General features: G+C 38.7%; 1 protein-coding gene and 1 pseudogene across 1 annotated transcript in view; one reads left to right on the top strand and one right to left on the bottom strand.

Moving 5' to 3' along the window:
* Window positions 1-25,013, bottom strand: part of Dock4 (dedicator of cytokinesis 4) — a 433,388-nt gene that overhangs the window by 345,924 nt on the left and 62,451 nt on the right. The gene's annotated exons all lie outside the window — the stretch shown is intronic.
* On the top strand, window positions 9,627-11,375 carry LOC117283918 (annotated as a pseudogene).

Below are 25,013 nucleotides of genomic sequence, written 5' to 3' on the forward strand. Positions count from 1 at the left end.
AAAAAAAAAAAAAAAAAAAAAAATGGGGTGGCGGGGAGAACACAAAGATTTTGGCCAAATAAAACTTACAATTCATTTAAAAATATAGTTACAAGTATTCAATCTACTATATACAAATAATCACCAAAAGAGCCTTCCTTCTGTACCTTGCTGTTCCCCTCTGTAATGCAGACCAAAATGCTAAGACATCTTCCCTTCTAACCCTTAATTCCAGTCCAGGGCCTAGTCCTGAACCCAAGCAAGGCTGATTGGCATAACAGACTGTGGCAAGGGGACAAGAAGGTACAAAATGCTGTCAGCTCTCTGGCCTGCTCTGCAAACGCTTCCCAACTCTCTTATCTGGGATACACACAGCACCAGCCAAGGACCTCTGACAACAACCCAAAGACTCACAAAATCCTCATTTTTCCCCTAATAGTCTGACTATGCAACAGCCTGCAAATAGCTGTTACATTTCTTCATCTTTCCCTAATGAAACCGCATCTGCAAGAACAGAGACAGGGATGGACCAGAGCTGATCACTGTAGCTCTGCTCCCAACCACTGTTGGCAGTAAAAACAGTCTGACAGCAATGGAACGTTATTCCATCAAAGACCCAGGCAGAAGAGGCAGGACGTTCTTAGAGGAGATTTCAGGCACTGCACTGAAAAGCCAGGAAGAAGAAATCAGAAAAAGAAAAGGAAGAAAGGGGAAAGGGATGAACTGAAGATTCCCGAGACTTTGGTAGAAAACTCACCTCACCTCACCCAAGCCCAGAGCTTGGAGCCTCTGTTCTCACCCCTTTCTGGCAGCAGAGGCAGCAGGTGGAGGTGTGCTGGAGAAGGTAGAAATAAATGCCTGAGGACAGAAGAATACAGAAGGTCTCGTGGACTTCCAAAATTAAAAAACCTAACACCACCTCAGGATCTCACAGTATCTTCAGGATCCACAATGCTGTTGGAACTCCAAGCCTGGCCCAAGAGCCTAACACTTACGGAATACAGGTTTCATGGCAACCAAATCCAACCACCTGCACACTCAACGAGCTCTGTAAACACAGCCCTTACAAATGGAAGCAGAAAGGGGCTGTGAAGAAGTCTCAAATCTGAAGTCAAACAATCAGATTCCAATCCAAGACCTAACCCTGTGGTCCTGACGGAGTTACTGTTCCTGCTCAGGCTTAGTGTCCTTACCTATTAAAACAGGGGTAAGGGTACCCATCTTGTGGGGCTGCTCCGATGATAATATGAAGTTACAACCAGCCTGACATACTAACAACCTGAGTTCATCAGGTTAAGGGAAGATTCATCTGCTTCTTGTTGTCTGTAACGTATACCCAGGTAAACATTCAGATCTCAGCTGTACTTACTCACAACCAACTTGAGTAACAACCAGTCCTCAGGAACCAATCAAGTTTACAAGTCAAGGGTCCACTATACTTAGTATGGTGCCTAATATATAAGTGCGTGATAACTGGTTGAGTTGTTCTTTTCATTAGCCTTAACTAGATGATTATGGTGAATTCCTAATTGTCCTCTTTGCCTAAAGCCTCTGTGTAAAAATTATCATTACTAAAAAAATTAGCATCTGAAGTTACAATAAATAGCTCACAGTAGAAAAAGATTCTGTCCAGTGCATCACACGTTATTTGTTGGAATTTTTGGATGGTACAAATTGTACTGATATTTTAAAATTACATTGTAATGCCATGAAAAGGATATCTGGCCCCAATTTTCACAAAACTTTGGAGAGATTTATATCCTCTCTGAATTTGTTATCCAGTATTGTGTGATGTTTAAAAACAGACACTAGCTGGGTGTGGTGGTACATGCCTGTAATCCCAGCATTTAGGGAGGATGCAACAGGAGGATCACAAGTTCAAGTCTTACCAGGGTAATTTAGTCTCAAAATAAAGTAAATCAGGTATTAACAGCTTTCTGTTCTTAGTAGCCACACTAGACTAAATGGACACATATAGAGAACACATTTTGTGGGCAAATCTAACTTTAATTTCTAATTATTCACACTGATGATAGTCACACATCTAAAAATACATACACAGGCCAAGAATGTAGCACAGTGGCACAGTGTCTGCCTGGCAAGCGCGAAGTCCTGAGTTTGATCCCTGGTACCAAATATAAAATAAAAATAAATAAACTAAAAATACACACACATACAGATATATTGACACGTACATATGGATTTAGGTTATCAAGAATAGATATCTATCCTTGAAGATACTAAAATGCAATATAGCTACTACAAACATCTTAGAAGCTTAGATTTCTCAATCTTGAGGGTTTCTTCAAAATTTCCCTACTGATTTTATAATTCTTCAAAATTTCGATATATTTTTAGATATTCAAAGCCCTGAAATCTATAGTGATTAGTCAGATTACTCCAGTCATTTGACTGTAGGGAGACTGAAAAATAGCTCTACATTTTTTCACTGTTCAAGAACAGAAAATTTGGCTAGTTGCTGGCATCAAGGAAATCCACTTCATGCTATATGACAGTCAACTCAGCATAAAAGAGATATTTATCAACTAGTAGTTCTCACTTCTAGAGTATCTACTGTATGACAGACCCAGAGATAGATATTTTTCTGTTCTATTCTCATAATAAAACTGCAACATTAAACAACTTCCCAACACCACATACGGAGAAAATGGCAGAGCTAGGGTTGAATCTAAGTCAGCCTGACCCCAAATCTCATCCACTTTTCACCTCAAATAGCATTTCTCCATTATATACAAAACCTTCCATGTCCTTGGAGTCTTGACTCTCTAAACCAGTGGTGGTAAACCTATGGCATGTGTACTGTAACAGGCATCGATAGCTCTAAAAGGTTCACTATCACTGCTATAAGCAAGCTTCCTTCTAGGGAAAACAGTAGGATTCCACACTGTTACTAGAGCCATAAATCCCCATATGTGTTCTGTTGGGCTTAGGTCCCTAGTGGTTCTGCTCTATGGTGTGTGGTGGGGAGGTTCCTGGGGATGGAACCCACGGGCTTCACACTGAGCTACATCCCCATCCCCAGGCCAGGCTCAAACTTGCTATCCAACCACCTCAGGCTTCCAGAGTACTGGGATTACCAGTGTGAACCACCATGCCCAGCCCTGGTACTTCTTAAGAAGATCCTCATCTACTCTCCAGAAACACATAGCTTCAGACAAATCTATGGGGGCAAAGTGCTTTTTGTGTCCACTTTGTTTTCACAATCACTGACCTCCTGGCATTAGGTTCAATTCCCTTGACATTGCAGAACCTTTCTTTCCAGGTTTCTCTCCTCTATTTCATCACAGGACAATGGCTTAGAAACAGAAGAGCAGTAGTGGAAAAAGGCCTAGCCACTCACTGGCCATGCGACAGGAATCTCATTTCTTCACCTATAACATAGGATACCATCAACTGCTTCATAAGGCCATTTCAAAGATAAAATAAAATCATGTATTATCATCCATCTGGCCCACTAGTAGTACTCCTTCAATAGTGTTTTTAAAAATATACTTAAATGTCTGTCTTTAATTCTAAAAACAAATCCATATTCATTAAAGCAATCCATTTACTGATGTGTTTCATGTATCATTTGGTTTCTTTTCTTTTCTCTGCTATTTTCCTACCCAGGACCTGCTTCAACTTTTAAATATGGTCTGTATTTGAATGTATTAATGTGCTGAGAAGTGATAAGAAATATACAATGCACCTAAGTACCAAAAAAATGCATTTGCTTTCCAAGTATTAAAAAGATCTTTTTCTAGGGAAGATCATGTGGGAGAGTTTCAAGCATGGTTCTAAATCCCTGAGCTCACTGAAGCCTCTCAGCAAAAATAAAAAACCTAAAATTCCATGGCTTTACCAAATTTGAAATTATAAGCAATACCGAATTATATACTTTAAAAGTTCCTAATGAAGGGATGGGCCAGTTCACTGTCAGGTAATTGTGCTATCTACTACTTTGTATGATAAAATTACAGTGTATATGGAAAATTATATGTTTTAGAGACAATACTATCCCCCCAATCAGGATGATCCAAAACCTTCTCTATCATGTCATTTAGAGTAATTATCCTGCCTCTCAAGAATCCCAACAGCTATTTTTAAAAAATGTCATTAGTCAGAGTCTTGCTTTTTGAAACGCAAGTTCATTTTGTTTGTGTGGTTGCTTCCAGTGACCTCTAGACAAAGTTCAATGTACTTTTTGATAGAATTACTCTTTTTTGTTTGTTTGTTTGTTTTTTATTTTTTTGTTTGTTTGTTACCGGGGATAGAACAGTGTCTTTGCGCTTAAGAGGTGGTAGGTTGACTCTTGGTGAATGCAGCAAGTGTATCTGGTGGTGCTTAGTACAGACCCACTGCAATTATAATTTATACCATGCAGAGAACCGCATTCCAAAGAACTATCCACCTGAGAAAGCACACGTTCATGACTAAAATGGGACCACCAGAGACAGACTGCCTAGGTTAGAATTCTAGCTTCTAGATACATGACCTTCACCAAGTTAATTAACTCTGAGTCTCAGTTCCGCTTATCTGAAAAATAGGTATTACGAGAGCCATAGACTTCCTGTGACTCTTACAAAAGGCAGGTACATATTTGGACCAAATATGGCACTGCACTCAATATATTCTTCCACAACTCTTATTACAAAATTATCAAGAGTCTTCTTGCTGCTGAAAACTAATGGAAATATCAGCTAGTTCTACCCAACTTAAAAACTGATCAATTATAGCTGCACAGTTTGTAACAGGTAAAGCCCCATCAACTGGAGACTGGATAAAGGTATGTGTATTTTTTTAAATAAAATGGAGTGCTATTCAGCCATAAAGAACAAGAAACTAGAGGCATTTATAGCTAAATGGACGCAGATTGAGGATATACTTGTAAGTGAAAAAAAATAGGACACACGTGTAAATATTGAACAGTTTCTCTGATGTGAGAAACTAAAAGTGTAAATAAGGATCAAAATGTATAATATAATGTGAAATAGGAAGAAAAGGTCTAAAGGGGTTGGGGAACTTGGAAGCGTAGGGGAAAGGAAAGAAGGGTAAGGAAAAAATATGAGAAAAGGAAAAAGTGGAAACAAAGTCTTTGTAAATAGGGAGGGGTGGAGGGGTTGAAGGGAAGGCAGGGGAATGGAGAGAAACTAAGAATACATAAAGGTACAAGTTCACAATGATGAATGTCAGCATATTTTATATACCTAAAATGTTCCAATAAACTTAATGAAAAAAAGTAATCAAAAAAGCATAACATTGAGACCTTCAAGGTCAGAGGATTAATAAGTACCTACCATAATTGGAGTCTATGCTATTTATACTACTTACAATAGGCCAGAGAATTTGGTATTATCACCTCCATATTTGAAGAAGCTAAAATCTAGAAAAAAATACAGCTAAAATGAGTAAGAGTTGAGAGTTCCACATTTTTCCCTTACTTCCAATTCCCCATAACAGATCATGCTGTCCTTTAGTGTCTGATACTACCAGTTTCTCTTTAAATGTACGCAGCAACAAAATAAGCCAATATTACATCACTAAGTATGTGTGCATCTGTCCCTGTACAGAAAGCTTAAGCTTTTGACTGATTTATTTAAAGCGACATTCAGTAAACAATAGCACCAGGAACATATAATTTAGATAGCTCCTTAATATCTCCTGGCAAAGAGAAATTCTAGTAGTGCCTTTCTACAACCCTATGAGGTTCTAAATGCTGTGCTCAGATGACCTTCTCAGTGTTAAATTACTATCCCCTTAAAAACTAATCTCTCTCATACATTACTGGTGAAAATGTAAAAGAGTTAATGTAGAAAGCAGTCTGCCAGTTTTTAATAAAACAAAACATGTACTTATGTTAAAACCTACTAGCTTATACTCTTGGACATTTACCCTAGAGAAATGAAAAGTTATATGCATACAAAAATCTATATACAAATGTTTGTACTAGTTTTATTTGTAATAGCCCCAAACTGCAAACAAAACAACCAACCTTCAATAGGCAAATAGGCACAAACTGATACAATCATACTATGGGATACCACTCAGTTTTACAAATTAATAAAAATTTTATAACAACTTGAATGAATCTCAAGGTTTTATGCTTAGTGAAAAAACTCAGTATCAAATGGTTATATATAGTATAATTCTACTTAGGTTTTTTTTTTTTTTTTTTTGTACTGAGGATTGAACTCAGGTCCTTGAGCATGCAATGCAGGTGGTGGAACCACTGAGCTAAAGCCCTGGCTAGTATGATTCTACTTATATAACATTCTTAAAACAACATTACAAACATAGATAGGGCAAGTATTTTTCAGAAGCCAGGGGTCAGTAGAGGCATAGGTGTTCTAGCAAAAGAGAGGCCCTTTGTGGTAGTGGAACAGTTCTGTATCCTGATTATTGTGGTGGTTACAATAAATTTACACATGGGATTAAACTGCTGAAACCACACACACACACACACACACACACACACACACACACTGATGCAAACTGAAAAGTCACATAGTCCATTTTAATAGTGATATACTATTACCATTTTCCTGCTTTGATAGTGCACTACACCTATGTAAGATGTCACTAGTGGAGGAGTTGGGTAAAGGGTGCTTGGGCATCTTCACATCAAAGTAATCTCCCATGAATCTATGATAATTATTCCAAAAATAAAAGTCAAAAACAAAAGATTCCAAGTAACTGTTTAGCTCATCCACATGTAAAAACCTATAAACAGCATAGACAATAGTCTTCCTTTTATGAGGCTGTGATGTCTTCCAGGTTACTCAAACTAGCAGCATGCTGTACACCAGGACCCATATCACTCAACTCACAAAAAAGCAAACACAGGGCCGGGAATTTAGCTCAGTGGTTCTGTTGCCTGCCTTGCAAGCACAAGGTCCGGAGTTCAATTTGCAGTGCCAAAAAAAAAAAAGCAAACATATTCACATACTAACAGCCTGGGGCTTGCAGTAAAGCCACTCTCCCAGTGTCAACTCCTTGGGAATCTTGTTCCAAAGGAACAAGAGCTTCAGTACAGTACAACTAGACATGGAAGCATTCTTCCTGGAAAGGTCAAGAAAGTCTGCTCTCACTGAGAGAAATTCAAGCTGAGTGGAGCCTGAGTAAGAGGTCACCTGGCAGACCTGGAAGGAAAGAGCAAACCAGGAAGCCATAGGCCTGGGACAGCATCCCAGGTTTACAAAGCTGTAAGGATAGGGAGCAGGGAGTGTGGTCAGTGCAAGGCACTGTGGGAGAAAAGGGGGAAGAGGCTGGGGAGGAAGTAAGCCTCAGGTCTTAAAGGTCTGTAGCTCCAGGCCATGAATGGCAAGTCTTAAAGTTGGAGCACATACACTGCCTGTGCTCTCCCAGTGACAGAACATCTCCTGAAACTTCCTTTTATACTTTTAAGAACACACATTCTATTCCTCTTCCTCAAGTGAATGTGTTTTGTAGTTGATACAGGATTCCACGGTTCTAACAATTTTCCCAATAAGTATAACAACATGATGCTTTGTCTATTCACTTTCTGCCTAAGCAAGTAGATTCATGTGGGGAAATAAAATTAAGCTAATGATGAATGCTATCGCTAGCTTAAATATTATACAAATGCTAAACAAGTCCCATACAACCCACACGTAACATGTTTGCAATCGATACAGTTTAGTCATCTTGGGGGTGGTTCCGTGTACATATTACAGCTTGTTTCTGGGTTTTTTTCACCCCTTCCCTGCCCCATCCCAACTCCCACCTCACCGATTGTCCTATCCTTTTTTTCATATTAGTTGATATTATTTGTCTTAAGTCATGTTATGACATATAGTGTTTATATAATGAGGTTATTAGGTTTGTGCCAAAACATGGGTTTTGATTCAATCTGCCCTTCTCAATGTTGGTCTGTACTCACAAAATAAATTTAAGACATGAAGTAAGCTGGTAAATGTGGAAAAAAATTTAAATATTTGAGGGTGGGTGAGTAAAAATACTGAAGCATCCTACTGAAAGGAACCAATAATTCTTGATTTAAATTTAACAGCCTTGTTCACAGGGGCAGTAAAATATTAATGGCTTTGCACGGTTGAATATACATAGGCAGTAATTCACAATCGCTGGAATATGGTCTTTATTCTATGTCAAGTCATTACATCAGTAAAAGTTACTCAAAATAAATCCATTTGACTTCCAGCATTTTTGAACAATAAACAGAGCCATTTCTCCCAGTATTAAGTTAGCTTTGAAATATGCAGGCTTTTATAATAGTTAAAATCTATACAATATTAAGGAAATGGCAGGCTACAGCCATAAATATGTCTGCAAACTAACGAATGTGATTCTGCTTCTTATGAGATGTCTTCTTCTCTGAAATAATCTAAAACTCTCAGCATGCGACTTAAGCTGCATGCTGGTCAAGATCAATTCTCCTTTCAGCATTTGAGATTGTTTTAAAATGTGCTGTGGCCCATGGTAGACAAAGTCACGTCGCAATACTAGAGCACCCAAGTATGTGCAGCCACAGGACCCTCTACCCACTTGAGAGGGCCAAAAGAGGCAAGTGATTCCAGCAGGAAACTGGGGCATCAATTGAACACACACGCATGCAGAGTCATCTGCCCACACAAAGTACTTATTGATCATGGGTTTCTAACACATGGGAGAAAACAATGACCTGAATATGCAATAGGCCATGGGCTCCTTGAGGGTGGTAACTATGTCTTATTCTTCTTTGTAACCATAGTCCCTAATATATTCTAAATAAAATTTTGACTAAATGAATAGGATGAATGCGCATAAGATGCAGAAAAATAAGACAATACATACATTGTTTTATTGATTATTTTTTGTTGCAACATTTATTAAGTGCCTATGATGAGCCAGACATGGTACCAGCTAACGAGGAGGAGGCCAAAAGAAAAAAAGTTTCTGCCCTGAAAAAATGTAGTAATAGGAGAGATAGATGTGAACCCAAATGAGACAAGAAAATAGAGAGGAAAAGACCAAAAGAGGGTTATAACAAACTTCACGGTTTTAAATGATCTATTGGCATGAGGATGAGGAGGAGATGCTTTTAAACTCCATCCCCGGGAAGGGGCCAATGTCCTTATGGGGAAAAAAATGCAGGGTCTGGAGGCAAAAGACTAAGTCTGACAAAAGGGGCCTTTCACATGATCATTATCACCCTGAGCCTGAAAAGCTTTCCAAATCTCATTTCCATTTTGGGCAGATTTATTAATATCTATGTGGAGAGCTAAGATAAAAGGGGTGTGAGGAGGGGAGAGGGCAGTCCTCTGACCATCAAGAAAGCAGTGGACTGCCACAGGGTTAGCTCTCACTTTAACAGCCTCTTTCAAATCCATGTCAACTAGCCCCCTACTTTGGAGTCCAAAGTCATTCTCTCAGTCTTAACTACAGGGATTCCTGAGACAGTTTATGCCACACAGTTTCAAAGCCATAGCTTTGCTTGAATTCAGGTTTAACACAGGGGCAGAAGCCCAGACTGCCATCCCAAAAGCATTTCTAGGGATCATAAACAAAAGAATGGAACATAACCAGGAAAAACCTGGGAGAAAAACAGGACATTTGGTCATCCCAGCCTTGTGGCAGCTTGCACAAAGGATGTGATGTTAAAAATAGAATCAACAAACATTCACGCAGAGATGGTATCCGGAAACAGCACAAAGATTGATGGCATCCCTGCCCCAAAAGGACCTTATGGAGGAAACTGTAGAGAAAAGGCACGCATACACAAAGCAAGGCAGTTAGACAAGGGCTTCGATGGAGGCAAAGGCCCTGTCTTGCTATTTCACTTAGTGCAAAACTCTGATTACAAGGTAGGTGCGAGCACAAGACCCATGGAAAAGATTATTTAGGAAACAATATTTTCTGGCCTTAGAGAAATGCATTCCTACTTTTTACTTCCCTTTGGGCACCCAGTCCACAGTCTGATAGGCACACTTTCCCTGCAGGGCCCATTAAGCACGGAGGCCCTCATACAATGATACTTACTTTTTACAAGGAATTCTAAGATTCACCCCAGAACTTCACTCGACAATGTATGGAAGTGAAATATTAAGAGATTTTGTGTTCAACTTCCTTAGAATTTACAATCGCAAATTCCAAGACTAACACATACCTATAAATTGCATTAGAATCACCTACTTCTCTAATATTTTTGACCATCTGCCACTTTTAGGTCTTTATCGCAATCTAAATGCCAGAACAGGGACACAGGCCACACAGCTTCACTCAGGTGTTTTGAGGGCAGGTGACAGATGATGATGACGGTGGTCCTGAATGTACCTGGAGGAGTCACCAAGCTCCTCAAATGCAGAAGCATTCTCAGGTGCTTTTCTTTCTAACCAGACAAAAACTAAAGAGACAAAAGAGACAGAGACAAAACTGATCTTTCCTCTTTAGTTGTTTTTGTCAGGAGCCTTCTTATACTTCTGCAAATAAATATGCTACGCTTTCCTGTTTCTTCTTGTATTTATACACTCAAATTTTACACCTCCTTATAGGAATGAAAAAGAATACAGTATAAAAAGCCTGCATGAATGTACACTTAAAAGGTAGGTAGCTTTGGGGGTGTTTTGTTTTACTGGAGAAATGGCTGTTGTTTTTCTATGTTGGATATACAACCCAGGGACTCAGATATGTTAGACAGGATAAAGAAGAAATCTATTTTAAGGAAAGCCAGGGTCAGCCCCCACCTTCCCCCTTTCCACCACTGGTCCTCTGCATCTTTGGACTTGCTCCAACAACCTGTTAAAACTTGGAGGTTTACTGTGAAGTTTTAGACATGCAGGGACATGCCTTACCTGAAGACATCAAAAAGGCGTAAGAAACTAGTGCTGAAAGTGGCAGCAAGATCAAAATCCAGAGAATAAAGAAGCACAGAGAAAATTCAAGCAAATAGGTGAGGGATATGAGCTGCTACCTCATGCTAAAAAATAGGACATCTATGACAAATCTGACAAAGACAGATTAAACAGTGGAGGAGGAGGAGGAGGAGGAGGATGTGAAAGTCATTTTGACAGTCCATTTGAGTTTGGTCCACATCCTGGAGCACAGATGATGTCGTCAGGGAATTTTTTGCTGGGAGGGCCACTAAGTTTCTCTGAAGACCCATTTAAAAGTCTTTCTGGGTAGTGAAGGAAGCAGAAGCCATGGTATGGGCTCTTTTTCCTTTGCCTTCAGTAGATTTCCATCCTTTGGAGGTAGATTTCCTTCCTTTGATGGAGGATTTATTTCATTCGGATCTCCAGGTCAAGGGGCACCTGCCTTCACTTTCTTCCATGTCATTTGGCAGCAATGGGATAGACAGCTTCAAATCTACATCAACTTCTACTAAAATAGAGAATTGTCAAAACTGGCCAAGAAAGAGAAAAGTTGAAGAAGATGGATAAAGACCTTAATGAGCAAGCAGCAGCTATGACTGGATAACAATTAATCTAGTGCATACTTTTATGAGATACGTCAGACTACATAACAGGCAGCATTTGACAGTTAAAAGACTTTTGGGGGAAGATTTCAACTGAACTCAACTTTCAGTGTAACTGTACCCCAATCTAAAGTATTTATATAACCAGCTTATCAGAGCCCTCATTTGATAGACTTTTTAACTTATTTAGGGACCACATAGTAGGACCATTTTTCTTCCTTTAATGTAATCTCTGTATGCACTTTGCCTTTTTATTAAAGATAAAGGCGTGGTAGCGCACACCTGTAATCCCAGCACTCAGGAGGCTGAGACAGGAGGATCACTGTGAGTTCGAGACCAGCCTGGGCTACATAGTGAGTTCCAGGTCAGTCTCAACTACATAGTGAGACCCTGTATCAAAAAACCAAATAAGTAGGTAAGTAAGTAAATTAATTAATTAATTAAAGATAATCCAAGAGGAGCCTTGATTCATGAGTAGCACTGAGTCAAGACTACACCAGCATCAATCTGCTTTCCATTGTGTTTGCAAACATGAGTCAAGGCAGCTCAGCCTAATGTAATGCTAATACTGCCAGGATGAGTCTTCCAGAGAAATAAATCCCATTTTTTAATATATAGTAAAGAAAGATACCACAGCACTAATGGTTAACACATTCCTGACATAAAATATATTTAAGGATGTTTTCTAATTGTTGTGTATATACTGCAATGTTCTGACAATTTTTTAAATATGTAATATTAAGTTTAGGTTTACAAAAGCCAGTAAACTGGGTCTTGTCATTTGCTTGAAAAAAAGAGGCAAAAAATAAATGTGAATGTATTTGGTGCAATCTTTCCAGAGTGGAAAAAAGAAAACAAGAATAATAAGATTATTTGTATATATAGTAAGGTGGTTATGAAGTGAACCAGGGTTTCTGAAACTATGAATCATCTCTCATTCATGGTTTCTGAAATGGGTCATGAAATCTTTTTATTTGACGTGGAATGGAAATGAATGGAGTAAAATAGAATAGAATAGAAAAGAAAAGAAAAGAAAAGAAAATATTGGAGCGCACCTCATATTGTTAAGGTAACTACTATTTGGTGAAATTTATGCGAGGGTGGAAGGACTCCATGATGTCAACTTGACATTTTGAAAAATATAAAAGCACTGTGAATTTCAATGAATTCTTCAGTCCATTCCATTGCCCAAAAATCATTTCAAATCAGGCTAAGTCCCAGAGTCCTTATAATTTAAATTAAGATAAAGATGATTAATAAAAGGTTGCGCCTTTCCTACTATAACAATATCACTCCAGGGTGAGGCACAGAAACCCAGCAGTGACAACAGTAGTTTGAAGAAGAATAACTCTTCCATCCAAAATAATCAAGACCCCATATCTCTTACTGTGCTCCACAGACATCAAACTAAAATGTAGTGAGATGACCCAATGAACTGCAGAAGATATACAAGGGAGTTTTTACTAAGATTGTGAAATGACATTTAAAAGTCATAGTAGATAAAATACCTAAGATCACAAAAATAGCTTCTAGAAAGATATATAAGTCAAGGTGTGTTTCAAAAGCTCTTGTGTGTTATCCTGTTTAATAAGAAAATGCTACGCCCCAGTGGGGCACAGTCCACTGCTCAGAGAGTAAGTACTATCACGATATTTTAAAAATACATTATTTCAGTAAATTTCTTACTCAGTATTCACCTTTGATTGCTGTATAATTTATCTCAACCTTAAAACACATCTACACAGATTAATAAAAACCGTTTTTGATTAATCAATGCAGTCCTTTGGTATAATTTGCTTTTTCTAAGTCCTTGGCTAGTTCAATTTTGCCTCACTTAAGACATTATTTGCTTTAGCTAAGATATAATTATTCCAATTGAGGCTCTTTAAATTAAATATTTTACATTACTAAATTTAAAGTGGGTGTATTTTTCAAGTACATATGATTCAAGCTTATGATAATGATGGATTAAATTGTAAGTCATTTAAAAATAGCTATGACCATAGAAGCAAAAACCTTTTTATTAATAATTTAATCTTTGTCTTATTATGCTTTTTGTCAAAACTAGTACATCTACCTATAGAGATGTAAAGATATCTATAAAATATCTTTATGCTTTCTTGACACAGTGCCATACATATGGTAGGTAACTGTGGGGAAGAAATGCATTCTCAATAGAAGGATTGTATGAGATGTTAAATTTATTCCAATATCCAATGATTGTCTAATTTATTTATTAAATTTCATTCCCTACAGCAAGTTAGCTATATAATCTATCTCCTTTAATCAACAGAAAGCTATCAACCTAAGCATACACTATCATACACTCAACTGTCATCCTGCTGTCTCGACTGCAGATGATTATGCAAGAAATTAAAAGCATCTAGAATATAAATTCAACTATCAGCAACTTAAAAAGCAAAACAAAACAAAAACATGCTCAATAGCCTTTTCTATCTCTATTCCACGGGTTACATAAAAGTCTAGTCATTATCTTCATCAAAAAGTTAAGGCATTAAAATTCTTCCCAAAATTAAATGATGAAAATCTGAGTATATTTGTTTTCCCCATGGAAAATACGAAAGGCCCACAGGCACAGAAAATAATAAGAAAACACAGCCATCCTTGCTGATTCCCTTCTGAATTCTTCCTAATTCCAGGACACCTGCCACAAATTAATAATCCAAATCTTTAGCCAAAAGGTGGTGGCCAAGTGTTAGGCAACCACTGAGAACTAATCAGGTTTTTTTTCTTGTGACATATACCACACCACAGGTCGAAGGGGGAATTCTTTGGGCAAAAACATCAGTGTAAATTAAATATATTCTTGGAAGTTTTTATTTTGGACTCCAAATAGCTTGTAAAACTTCCAAACTCTGAAAAAATATTCCTAACAAAAAGGAAGAAACTTGTTTCACTTTGTGTTTAATAAGTATTTTAAACTAAAATAAATTTAGAAACTATGAAAGACTAGCAATAAATAGAAAGCCATTAACTGCTTGTTGATTTTTTAGTCTGTGGTTCATTCCCCAGGGTGAATTGTAAATCGGTCAGCTTAAAGTGAGGCCACAAGTCCCAATCCCACAGACAAGTACAACCCATTTAGGTAACACAAAATAATCTTTATTAGCTTAATCCAGACATTTACAAAGAGATAAATCTGCTACAGAATGCCATAATTCATTAGCCACTCATACGTATGGAACTCATCCTACATGTCCAGCTCTTTACCAGAGTACAAAGTGATGAATAGAGATTGTTGCTGCCTGCAGATCTTGTAATTAGGTGAAAGACAAAAGACCAGACACAAATAACTAGAGTTCAAGGTCAAACGTTGTAAATGCCATCAAAAGGATATAAACAAAACAGCAGTCAAGAAGAGGCAGAAATTAACACTGGTCTATGGAATCAGGCAGAGTTTGTTTTGATGGAAACCAAATTCACACTGGGTCTTGAAAGATGGATAGAATTTTGAAAAGCAGAGACGGATGGATAATTTGAAAAATGAGAAGAGTTCAAGAGCTGACATTTCCCAGAAGGAAAGCGTGTGTGTCAGCACTGTATTATGAGCTTTTATTTATGGCATCATGTCGTTTCTTTTCAATAGGGAAGCACAGAGGAATTCAGTTATAGGATTTTCAAGAAAAGCAGAAAGGCAGGGAAGATTGGTTGGGTTAAAATGTAGAGGGCCTCCAAAACGTAGCCAAAATATCTGGACTTTACTGGAGGGAAAAATGGAGGACTACTAACCATAATTGTGAATGCCAAAAGAAAAGAAAAAATGAACAAAAACAACAAAGAAAGGGTATGAGGATCATAAATACTGCTATAGATAATTGGTACAGATAACTGCTAAGTTCATTTTAAAATTTTTGTGATTGCTTAGAGTGCTATTTTTCATTTAAAATATTAAGAGGCCTGAGGATCACTTCTTTCACATTCTACTCAACTAAATAAATCCTTTACATTAGCCCTGAAAGTGCCTGTGACCAGAAGTAATACTTACACACTAGGCAATACACAACAAGCTCCTGCTGTGTCAAGCCCTCTGTCAGAGCAGGTTATGTTTCTCAGCAACTTTAGAAGTTGGGAAGCATTTCTTTGAGCTAAAATCTCTCTTACAGCTTGGTCCTTTGATCCCAGATCTGGAGGACTACCAAACAACATCTTTCATCTATGCTAAGACATCCCTTCTTCTCATTTTAACAACTAGAAAATCAGAGGGAGTCTTACAGTTGATTGTGTTATAATTTTAATTGGCAGCAATTTTTTTGTAGAAGCAAATAAAATAATGATGGATTTTATAACTAGTGGTATCATAGATACAATAAAAACATAGCAAGATAATATTTTACACAGGCTTGACCTAATTCTCCTCTAAAGCCTATCTCTCTCCCAGTTTCGCAAATGTCCTCAAAAACAGAGGTGCCAAACCTAGGTTATGAAGGACAATATGCCCTGGTCCACAACAGTCTCCTAATTAATTACCTGGGTGACATAGACCAAGCTCAGATTTCTTTGTATTTCACTTTCCTTATCTGTAAAATAGAGCAAACAATACCTGCCTCATCACTTCTCTGTGTTTTGTTTGTTTGTTTGTTTGTTTGTTCATTTTTGGTTTTTTGAGACAGGGTCTCACCTATGTAGTGAGACTGACCTGGAACTCACTGTGTAGCCCAGGCTGGTCTCGAACTCACAGTGATCCTCCTGCCTCAGCCTTCCGAGTGCTGGGATTACAGGCGTCCACCACGCGCGGCCTCTGTGTGTATATTATATGTCAAAATATACATAAAATTCTTTGCGTATCGGCTCACAATCAGCATTCAATGAAATGCTAACCATCATTATCACTCACTACCATCTCCTTTAGCCTCCAGATTAAATAACTCCTTCTCTACAATCATCCTACATATCACATAGTTTCCAAAGCTTTTTATCCACACTGGCTCTACTCCAATTTGTTAATATTTTCCTAAAAAAAATATTCTGCAATATCCTCCCAGTGGTTTGGCATGTATGTGGTTCACTGCCCTTACTTTTGATATAGTGCTTGGGTTCTTTTAAGTAGAGGTGAAGTAAAATGACCAACAAGAGTATTTGCAGGAGAAATTTGACAATTTATATATAACAGTTAACACATGCAGAGACCAAGCATGAATATTAGAATGGCAGAATACTGTGGGAAAAAGGCGACAGTGAATGATTCTAGGAGGAGTCGATCACAAATGTCCTGTCCATGAACAACTAGACCACAGCTCTTCCTATGCTATGAGGTAAATATTTTGCTCCTCAGGCATGATAGTTTGAATCCCTAACCCTCAATGTGATGGTATTTGGAAGTGAGGCTACTTTATCAGGTATTTAGGTTGTAATCAAGTCATGAGAACAAGACTGTCGTGATGGGATTAAAGCTCTTTTAAGAAAAGGAAAAAAGATCATCCATTGCCAGTACAAGCACTATGAAAAAGACATAAGCATACAAAAAAAAAAACAAAAAAAAACATGGCACCAGCCAGGAATCAGGCTCTCACCAGGAACCAAATCTGTAGGCACTTGATCTTGGAACTCCAGCTTCCACAACAGTGACAAATAAATGTCTGTTGTTGAAGCCACTCAGCCTATAATATTTTGTTACAGCAGTCTGAGCAGAATATAACAGTTATTGGTACAAAATTTCAGGCAGCAAGCAAGGAGCTGGTAGCATCAACAGCAGCAGAAGCTCTTGCAACCAACTTTTGCATTCAAGAAGCACAATCCTTGAAATCTAGACAACAATTGCTAATGATAGAGTCTGACTATCCCAAAACTAACCAAAAAGCTGCCTTATATCTGTTAAGTAATGAGCACAAAAATACAGTCTCAAGAAGGGTTAATTCCTTTAATCAAAAACAATCTCCAACACACATCAGCCACAGAGAACAAAAAAAGAGTTCTAGATCCAGGAACCCCTAAACCAAACAGCAAGCTCTCCCACTGGTCTACTATGCAGTAATTTCATCAAGACTATAATTTTTTAAAATATAAAAGATAACTTGTGCACTAGGCACAGATTAGGAAAGAGGCAACATCTAAGTCTAACCTCAGAAAATGTGAAAACAGAATTTCTTTCTATCTATCCTAAAATAGGAGAAAGGGTAAATGTATGAAATTAACAAATTCGTTGGCAGCCTGATACTTCTGGAGCCAGATGTGACAAAATGGTAAGTGCCTTCCAGACAGTGATGAGGAAGTTTTCCTGAGGCGGGTAGGAGGATGTCAAGGCAACAAAACTAAAATGACCAATGCAGATGTACTGAAAAGATGGTAAAGTCATTCCGAGTAACAGGAAGGTGGTAGAGCAGGAGATTGGGACAGAGCAAGAGAACTGAGGAATGAGCAAGACCACACTTGACGCCCCAGGCCACAGAGTAACACCAAAGAAAGAGTGACATGAAGAAATAAGTAGAGAAATCAAGGGACTGTGAAAGGCTCTATCCAAGCTGTATGTTTTTATTGAGCAACAATTTATAAAGACATTACGATGTCTTGAATTACAGTTACCATCCATGTCAGCCTTCTTTCGGTTAACATGAGAAGAAAGGCCCATAAGCAGCAAAGATAAGGTACCAAGTGAGCCAACGTTGGATACCACAGCTCCCAAGTCCAGATTATCTGCTGTTCTCACCCAAAACTCTGTGCAGAGTCCAAAAACAAAAACAACATAGCTGGAACTCTCCCAAGAAAAACTGAGGGCTAATTTGCATAGAACTGAAGGACAGAAGCAAAAGATCAGTTAGGATAATAAACAATGCAGGCTCTCCGCTCTTTTAGAAAAAAATACTGAAATGCAGAAGTGTTGATGCCCATAACCTCTAACCTATAGAAGATCATTTTCATTCTATGGCAGCAATGTCTACACCATACCTGGAGCCAATGAACCTTCCACGTTTGCTCTTCTGTAGTTAGTTCAGTGTGACCCATTTAAGAACACAATATATTTTGAACTGGTAAATACAAGTTGTACTAATATGGGGCACCACAGTGTACTATTCCAATTAGAGTGAACTTATCTCAACAGTTTGGTGGCCTGCCTCGCAAGCGCAAGGACCTGAGTTCGATCCCCGGTACCACCAAAAAACAAAAAACAAAAACAAAAAAAACAAAACAACAACAAAAAACAAAAAAACCAGAGTGAACTTATCTCAATAAACTTTTATTCTTTATGTTGAAAACCTTCAAAATCCTTTCTTATAATTTCAAGAAAATACATTATCACTAGTCCCCTACTGTACAATAGAACCACCAAACTCTGCTAAGAGTGTAACTCAGTACCAGCTTAGCATGAGTAAGAACCTGGGCCTGACACCTAGCACTAAAGAAAATTAAAAACAAAGTCGAATAGAATATAAAAATTTCTCCTACTAATTATAACTTAGCTTCTGTTAATCCACTTTCCCCTATCTCTCCATGGCCTGCTCCCCAACTTCCAGTAACCATATTCTACTCTCAACTTTCATGACAGTAACTTTTTTAGATTTTACACGCATGAGATCACATAGTACTTATCTTTGCTTGCCTGGTTTATTTCATTTAAAATGCTGAAAATAACAGGAGTCTATTTTTTTATGGCTGAATAATACTTCGTGCATACATCACCTATTTTCTTCATTCATCAGTTGAGACTTTATCACAGGGTTACCTGTTTCCATTTCTAGGCTACTTTGAATAGTGCTACAATACACGGCTCACAGATGGCTCCACGGGGTGCAGATACACACATACATATAGTGGGCTTGCTGCATCATCTAGTAATTCTGTTTGTAATTCTGAGGAACTGCCATACTGTTTCATGTCGTGGCTATTTTAATTTCCATTCCCGCTAACAGTGAGCAAGGGTCCCCTTTTGACCCATACTGCACTAGCATCTGTTATCTATGGTCTTTTTGATAACAGCCATTATTAAGTAAAGGTAATATCTCATTGAAGTTTTACTTTGCAGTTCCCTGATTAGTGATAATGAACATCCTTATGTTCCTGTTCAGCATGTGCGTTTTTTCTTTGAAAGGTGTCTATTTAGATCACTCATTTCTTTCATTCTACAGGTTTATCTCTTCACTTTTTCCTTTGCTACATGAACACTATTCAGTATGATGAAATTCCATTTGATTACTTTTGCTTTTGTTTCATGTGCTTCTGGCATCTTGTCAAAAAAATGTCTTGCCCATTCCCATGTTAAGTATTTTCCCTATGTAGAACACACTTTTTGAAAATAACGCTTTGAGACTGAACTGCTGGACTTGGTGTCAGTCCTTAGTATTCTTGGACCTCTGGTCCATCTACTCTTTCATGAAAATAAGACAACATTCAGTATTTTAAATTGCAGCAAATGCTCACGACACATGGAGGAGTCTTCAGGCTTTATTTAAACCTTTATGTCTAAAAAAAAAAAACTCTAATATAAACACTAAGAAACCATCTTATCTGATGCATTCAAAATAACAGACGAAAAAAAAATAACAGACGAACACACGTGGAAGGGTTTTTTTCTTTCTTTTTTTTTTTTTTTTTTTTTTTTTTTTTTTTTTTGGCCTTGTGGTTCAGCCTCTCTCATAGAAGCTCTGTACAAATCTCTGAGAAACAAAGGCGGCTTTGGGAGAATTTCTTTTAAGCCTTTTTAAGCCTCCTTTGCAAGCTTCCAATGCACAGTGCCACAAGAGGCTAACAATGGAGACACATTTTCAGAACCTGCATTAATCTCTCACCTTGAGCAGGCATAGACCTCAGCTGTACAACTGGTTAGCACCAGGCACTACAGCTGGTGAAGAAATCTATCTTCCTCCCAAGCTTTCATAATGTACATATGACTCCCCACCCTAAATGCACAGCCAGAACTAACAAGTCCAGCATCTCTGCTACCCTCTACTCTGAGGAAGTATCCTGCATCGTCACCAGCATCCTGCCTCTGAGAACCTAGACCAGACACACACACAGTACCTTTATGTGCAAAGCTCCATGGTTCTTAGGGCTTTTTATATTCAACTTTTGAAAAAAAAAATCCGCAATCCTACCACCATCCCCTATCACAAAGAACAGAAAAAAGCCCATAGGTGCCACTAGATATCACAAGACTATCAGAAAAGTAACAGTCAGTGATGACTGGTTCCATGTGTCAACTTGGCTAGGCTATGGTACGGCACTGTTGCATCAAACCCTAATCTAAGTGTTGCTGTGAACGCACTTTGTAAATGTGGTTAACACCTACAATTAGCTGACTCTAAGGAAAAGCAATCATGCTGGATAATGTAGGTGGGCTCTATCCAATCAGCTGCAAGGCATTAAAAAGCAAACATTAGGGTTTCCCAGAAAAAATTCTGCCAAGACTGCAATATCAAATATGATCAAGGGATACCCAATATATATGATATATACCATATAATATATGAAGATATAAAATTTCTCCCCTTTGCATTGCTATGGACCTATTTCAATTGGAGTTGGAAACTCAAATGCCAACTGGAACTAGGCAGGTAACATCAGGGTGCTTCGGTGTCCAAGATACTTGAAGGAGTGGGGGAAACTACACTGAACTGCAGACACTTTCATCTACGGGGATATAGGTGTTGCCAACCTACAGCGGGGGAATGGGCCACAAGTTGTTCCCAACCATTTGTTCAGAAGAGGAAAGCCATTCTTTTAATATGCCCTCCTCCCATCCTTCATACTTTTAAATTCAAATGTAAAGCATCTAGTATCCAACTGGAGGGGCTAGACGGGACAGGAGGGACAGGCTCTGTATCTTCCACGTGTTCTAACACCACACACCTCTGTGAAGCAGGCGCTGTACTTACGCCCCCTGTGCAGATGAAGAAACTGTGGCATAGGTCACAGAGCTAGAAAGTGAGGAAGGAGCCCACACACAGGAACCACAGACCACACTGCATATTTATGTCTAACATTCTCTTGCTGAAGAGTTTGAAGCTCTTCATTTCCCTTTTGATATAACAGACTTATCAAGGCATTCACACGAAAACTTTACAGGTGGAAACTAAAGACATGTTGAAAACTAGTCATGTTGAAGGCCTCATTCATGTAGAAGAGGTAATCACTAAAGTGAAGTCTCTGCCCTTTATCTTTCAGCTCTGAAAGCATGCCCCTCTCTGAGGCGACTTCATCTGTACTGCATTTCAGACGAAGGGCCTTTCTAGGTGTATTCCTATTACCTACTGTTTTTAAAATAAAATATTTCATGCCGGGCGTGGGGGTGCATGCCTGTCATCCCAGCATTCGGAAGGCTGAGGAAGGAGGATCACTGTGAGTTTGCGACCAGCCTGGGCTACATAGTGAGCTCCAGGTCAGTCTCAACTACATAGTGAGACCCCGTCTCAAAAAAATAAATAAAATAAAATAAAATATTTTAGTCACTGAAAAAGCTTTGAAAATAATATAATGAACCCCAAAGAGCCTACTATTCAGTTTCGAAAATTAAATGTTGCAAGTATAAGAGAAAGCCCACCCATATTCTATAGAAGTAACCAGGACCAAAATCTTGAGTGTATCTTACCATTCAAACGCAAGTGTTTACATGGTTACTTCGCATGCATATATAGCATCCAGTACTGCTCTGCATGCTCTTAAAGCTGAAATAAGCAGCATATTAATCAAATACATTTTCCAACTTTCCATTTCTTCAACATTATGCACCAGAAAAGAGTTTTACTACTGGACAGTGCTCTGCTGTATGAAAAAGATGCAGGGCATCTGTCCACTTAGGTTGCATTATGCACAAAGCAGCAAAGTACATTCTTAAATGCATTTTCTTGTGGATAAATGTGAGGCTTCCTCCACAGGTACACAAGAGGGGGTGACTCAAATAATATTACTGCTGTTAAAATGTTAACATTAGGAGAAATGGGTGAGTTAGGGATGTAAAGGGACTTCACATCTTCTAAAACTAGTTTGAAATGTTAAAAAAAGCTTTTAAAAAGTAGGAAAAGAACATCAGCTTTGTGTCCCTCTCAGGATTGCAGAGCTCTTGGCTAAATTCCAGGTACAGGGGAGCGAGACATCCACAGTAATAGAAACAGGAAAATGGTGGCTCCAGGGCCCCCAACCCCAGAAATGTCACCACACTGCCATGTGAACCTGGCTGTTTGGAATGCCTCAAATAAGTGAGTTTACATATGGACAAGTATGGTTAAGTAAACTCCAAGCAATTCTTTCAATTTTTATAAGCCCTAACAGGAAGAAGTAATTTGAATTGAAAAGACAACAAAGATCAATTAAAGTCAAAAAGTCACTCAAGCTTTGCATTTTTCCATTCAAAACATGAAATGACCTTTTCATACACGGAAATTGAATCTGTTCCACTTCTTTAATTGTATACATTCGGCAGCACATTTAATGTTTGAGAGCCCCTCACTATGCTATGGGGGGAAACCCCTTTGAATTCAAACATCTCTTCTTCGTCCTCCTGGCTCTTCCCACTAGGCAGAGGCTCAGAGTTAGGAGAAAACCTTGTTTATAGAAAGTCCCCAGACATTAGGACTGAGAAGAGCTACAGAGGCCAACCCGACATAGCCGTCTCCTCGAGGAAGCCTGCCAGGGGTAACCTCATCTGAACCACAAGGTCCTGTCCTCTCCCTCCCTTCAGACTTACGCATTCCCTTTGGCCTCAATTCCCTTTAGCGCTTGTGGATGTTTTGATTGGGATCTTCTGTTTTCTCTTCAAATACAGATTGTAAACTTTTCAAGGCATTATGTCAATCCATCAATAAAAGCAAATGCAAGAATGTAATAAAAGTTGAAATGAGGCTTCCTTTGTAGCAATATATCTATAACTACAAACAAGGACATTACATTTTTGGGGGGGGACTCAGTTTCCTCATCTTCCTTTAATTTCTAAGACAGTTTCTTTCCATTAAGTTATATAGCCAGGGCACACCTATATTCCCAGCACTCAGGAGGCTGAGGCAGGAGGATCACTGTGAGTTCAAGACCAGCCTGGGCTACATAGTGAGTTCCAAGTCAGTCTCAACTACATAGTGAGGCTCTATCTCAAAAACACCAAAAAAAAAAAAGTGCCTATTCATTTTACCTTCTACTGACAGTTTGTTACATACAAGATACACAGCCCCAGAGAAAGGTAATCTAATGAAGAGATATTGAACTCTTTTCCTTTTTATTTTTCTTTTGGTACCTCTCATATTCTAAGTAGACCACTATCAAGTAAGCACTGCTCAATAAACAATGGCTAAAGTGACAAGGCGACAAGACACTGGCTAGGGAAAAACAGCCTGAGCAGATCAGTTATCTGAAGTGTGTTTTCTCTATCTAGCCTCCTCAGTCATGGCCCACACTCGGGAACAGTTTGACATTTTAGCACCATATGGCTCAGCAAAGATCCGAAGGCCACACTGCAAAGTGGCAGGCCATTTGGCATTTCCGGCATTTGCCTAGGAGGATGGCACTGGGCACCCAGTTCACAGCTACAGCCTGAGTCAGGAAAAGGAGAACCAGGGTTTCTCCACGATGCCAGCTCAGCAGGGACCCAGTGTAGAGGTAACAGAGCTCTGGGGCGCAGCATTTTGTTGCCAAAGCTAATTCTCTTAACACTCACAGGGATTTCTGGCACAACAAAATATACTTGTGGTTTTACAACTGTCTTTCCATCACAGGCATCCCATCATTGGTGTCTACTGCAAAATGCCATATTCCCGAAGTACACTGTAGCAGGGTCACTGCTTGGAATTCTTGGAAACATCAAGGAAACTACCAGGACCACTAGCAAGAAGTGAGCAGAGAGGCCCGGGGGTTTATTTAGCTCAGTGGTTCTGCTGCCTGCCTCACAAACTCAAGGTCCCAAGTTTGACCCCCGGTACCAAAAAAATAAAAGAGAAAGAAGTGAACAGAGAAATATAAGAGGGATCTCATGCCAAGAGATGGTTTTATCATTAGATATTTTTTTCTACTCAATTATAAAAACCTACTTGTTAACATGTTTGAAATGGTACACTTAAAAACTAAAAACAGACATTTTCTTGCATTTTGAATTAATTTTTTATTAGTACATGCTTGCAGTGTGTAATGTTTGCATTCATCTTAGGCAGTAGGTGCATGTACTTATCTTGTTTTGTGGGGGGGGGGCAGGCGGTGGAACCACTGAGCTAAATCCCCAGCCCACATATCTTGTTTCTTTTATTGCCTTTCTCATTGTTCCTCCTAACTCCATCTCTAGATCCCATTCCTTCATTTTCATGGGGTTTTTTAGTTCATGTTTGTGACACAAAATGATTACAATCACTGTGCATAGCTGTTACATGCATACAACCCATCTCTATTCTTTCCACATCCCCGTGCCCTCTTCCTTTTCTCCATTTCTTGGGCCTCTTCCCATGTGCCTGTTTCTTTTTATCTTTCTTTCATTTTGCTCTTTATTTATACTTTGGATTTCTCATATGATAGAAACCGTATGGTATTTAAGTTTATGTGTTTGATTTATTTCACTCAATATTATGCCTCCAGTAAGAGAAGCTCCCTATGTGAAGAAGCACTGCCATGTTGTGAAAAGGGCAGTTCAAGGTGGTTCCAAGACAGGGGCCATGTCCCTCAGGAGAAGGAAGTAAGG

This window comes from Fukomys damarensis, unplaced genomic scaffold, assembly GCF_012274545.1.
Source record: "Fukomys damarensis isolate Sample0158 unplaced genomic scaffold, DMR_v1.0_HiC HiC_scaffold_4, whole genome shotgun sequence".
NCBI classification, from domain to species: Eukaryota; Metazoa; Chordata; class Mammalia; order Rodentia; family Bathyergidae; genus Fukomys; species Fukomys damarensis.